This window comes from Pezoporus wallicus, unplaced genomic scaffold, assembly GCF_028554395.1.
Source record: "Pezoporus wallicus isolate ANWC-B61680 ecotype Strahan unplaced genomic scaffold, APGP_CSIRO_Pwel_v1 contig_13478, whole genome shotgun sequence".
Lineage (NCBI taxonomy): Eukaryota > Metazoa > Chordata > Aves > Psittaciformes > Psittacidae > Pezoporus > Pezoporus wallicus.
In genome coordinates, this window is record NW_026638034.1 from 1,628 (window position 1) to 5,119 (window position 3,492).

The 3,492-nt window shown below is 46.4% G+C and overlaps 1 long non-coding RNA gene across 1 annotated transcript; it reads right to left on the bottom strand.

The window, feature by feature from the left end:
* Positions 1-760: 760 nt before the first annotated feature.
* On the bottom strand, positions 761-3,237 carry LOC130598931 (uncharacterized). Its single transcript, XR_008972118.1, has 3 exons — positions 2,791-3,237; positions 2,210-2,353; positions 761-1,686 (listed from the first exon to the last, which is right to left on the bottom strand). It is a non-coding gene; the product is annotated as an uncharacterized LOC130598931 (long non-coding RNA).
* Between the last annotated feature and the right edge of the window lie 255 nt (positions 3,238-3,492).

Here is a 3,492-nt window from a genome sequence, read left to right on the forward strand (position 1 = left end):
TCCATCATTTATCAGCAGTCCTGGTCTAGTGGGCAGGTCCCAAAGGACTGGAGGTTGGCCAACATGACGCCTCAACATGACCCCAGAAACTACAGGCTTGTCAGCCTGACCTCAGTGCCAGGGAAGGTCATGGAGCAGATCATCCTGAGTGCTATCACATACCATGTGCAGGAAAACTGAGTGATCAGTCCCAGTCAGCATGGGTTCATGAAGAGCAGGTCCTGCTTGACGAACCTGATGTCCTTCTATGACAAGGTGACCTGCCTGGTTGATGAGAGAAAGTCTGTTGATGTTGTCTATTTGGACAATCCATCTGTCTTGAACTGATGGAGGATAGGAAGGCTCTGCAGAGGGATCTGGACAGGCTCGATCGATGGGCTGTGACCAGTGTTATGAGGTTCAACAAGGCTAAGTGATGGGTCCTGCACTTGGGCCACAACAACCCCATGCAATGCTATAGGCTTGTGGAAGAGCGGTTGGAAAGCTGCACAGCTGAAAAGGACCTGGGGTTGCTGAGTGACAGCTGGTGAACCTGAGCCAGCTTGTACCCCAGCAGCCAAGAAGGCCAACGGCATTCTGGCCTGTATCAGCATTAGTGTGGCCAGCAGAGCCAGGGAAGTGATTGTCCCCCTGTACACTGATGAGGCTGCACCTCAAATCCTGTGTTCAGTTCTGGGCCCTTCACTACACAGAGATACTGAGTTGCTGGTGTGGATCCAGAAAAGGGCAACGAAGCTGGTGAAGGGCCTTGGCACAAGTCTTATGAGGAACAGCTGAGGGAACTGGGGTTGTTTAGTCTGGAGAAGGCTCAGGGGTACCTTATCACTCTCTACAATTACCTGAATGGAGGTTGTAGTGAGGTGGAGGTCGGTCTCTTCTCCCAAGTAACAAATGATAGGATAAGAGAAGATGACCTTGAGCTGTGCCAGGGGAGGTTTACACTGGATATTAAGAAACATTTCTTCACCAAAAGGGTGATCAGGTATTGGAACAGGTTTCCCAGGGGAGTATTGGAACACTGTCCCTGGAAGTGTTCAAAAACCATGTAGGTGAGGCCCTTAGTGACATGGTTTAGTGGTGGACTTAGCAGTCCTGGGGTAAAGATTGGACTTGATCTTAAAGGTCTTTTCCAACTTAGTTGATTCTATGATTCTGTGATCAAAAAGGAACAGAGGAACTACTGAGATAAAAGTAGTCAAGTCAGAACTAAGCTCTAAACCACTTTGTGTTACATGAAGCAGCATTGTACATTCTCCTGCTGGCAGGATTATGTGTTACGTGAGACTATCCAGAACATGCAAGACAGTCATATCAAACCTCTAATTTTAACCAAGCTGGGCTACCTCTGCCTCCTTCATGCTGCACTGTCACCAGTCCTGAGCCCAGCTGTTCCTGCATCTCCCCAGAGGATGGGATGCACCACAGCATAGAACGGCCAGGACGGCCAGCTCCAGGAAGAACCATCACTGCTCTTGCAGCATGTTTGGCAGTAGGCAAATAGCCATGAACATCATCCTTGTCCATCCTAAGGTCATTAGGGATTGAAGCTTAGAGCATAATTTAGTGTTTTTCCAGTCCTTTACCTTGTTCGTGCCATCATGTTGTTCTTCTTGGGCTGCTGATTAACTGGGCTTCCCATGTTGCCATTCTTCAGGGACCCTTTCTGAGCCAGCTCCCTCTTCTTCTCTATGTATGGGATACAAAGGCGAAAAGCAAAATTAGGGCAACAGCCTGGCTGGCCACCATACAGCTGCAGAAACCCAGATTTGATAGCAGTAAAAGGCATAGCAGAATTAATAGCAAAGGACATGAGTTCTCAATCTCCCAAACAGGGATACTGCAAAGGCCAGATTGAGCTGTGTCCCATTGCCTCCAAGGTCACCTGGGGCTAAAGCTAACATACCCTGACTCTCAGCAGCTAGTTGACAACACCACACTAAGATGGTCATGGAGCTTCTGGATGAGAACTAGCTGGGGCAGAAAAAAGGCAGAGACCTTGCCTCTATCTTCACTCCCCACACCTGGTTGCTGCATGGACTCTGTAAGACTGTGCTTTGTGCCAGGCAAGGGAATTTATCCTTTTACTTTTTCTCTTCCTACTGGGACTGTCACTGAGGGGCCCAGTGGGGATAGAAAAGTGTCTCCAGCAAAGCAGCACCACCATTTAATGTTAGTCCAGCCTAGCTTGACATCATGCCTGAGTTATTACCATTTCCCTGGATGGCATGTCAACAGACTAACACACCCCACAGCAGAAAATATCGCTGCCTCCATGCTTCTCTTCCTGGCAACCTGTGATATTCCCCATGTTTCTTTCTCTTTTATTGCAAACTGATTCTTGGGAGCTTGCTTTCTTTATTTAAAAAAAAAAAAAGAAACATTTTGCAGCTGTATTTTTAAATAGCACATTGTTTGCTTAAAATTTCAGAACTTGTTCTACTCACTGCTGAAACGTGCCTTAAAACTTGGAGAGTACATCAAACTGCTGTGTATTCAGTGCAAGACAGGATTTAAATTAGCTTTTCATTTAGGAGAATAACTTCTTACCGCAGAATCACAAATAGGATTCAGGACCAAAACCTAAGCCTTTTGCAGGTATTCAGTGTTTGCACTGTATTAATACTGCCTCCAGTAGGGATAGGAGCCCATGTATGATGGGTGTCCTGGTCTCAGCTGTAACAGTTACTTCTTCTCCTTCCTAGTAGCTGGTGCAGTGCTGTGTCTTGGCTTTAGTATGAGAATGATGCTGATAACACACACATGTTTTAGTCATTGCTAAGTAGTGATTACCCTGATCAAGGACTTTTCAGTCTCTCATGCTCTGCCAGTGAGGAGGGGCACAAGAAGCAGGGAGGAAGCAGAGACAGGTACATCTGACCCAAACTAGCCAAAGGGATATTCTATACCACAGCATGTCATGCCCAGTATATAAACTGGGGGGAGTTACCCAGAAGGGCAGATGGCTTCTTGGGTCAGGCTGGGTATCGGTCGGTGGGTGCTGAAAATTGTATTGTGCATCACTTGTGTTTTTTGAATTTTCATTTCTCCCTTTTTTGTTGTTCCCTATTATTATTATCAATACTGTTATTGTTGGTATTCTTTCTATTATCACTATATTTTACTTTATTTTAGTTATTAAACTGTTTATATCTCAACCCATGGGTTTTATATTCTTTCAGTTCTCCTCCCCGTCCAAACTGGGAAGGGGAAAGGGGGGTGAGTGAGCAGCTGCATGGTACTGAGTTACCGGCTGGGTTTAAACCATGACAATATGATAACCTATCATCAAAAGGGCTGCATCAAAAGGAGGGTGACCAGCAGGTTGAAGGAGGTGATCCTGCCCCTCTACTCTGCTCTTGTGAGACCTCACCTGGAGTATTGTGTGCAGTTCTGGTGTCCTCAACATAAAAAGGACATGGAACTGTTGGAACAAGTCCAGAGAAGGGCCATGAGGATGATCAGGGGACTGGAGCACCTCCTGTATGAAGACAG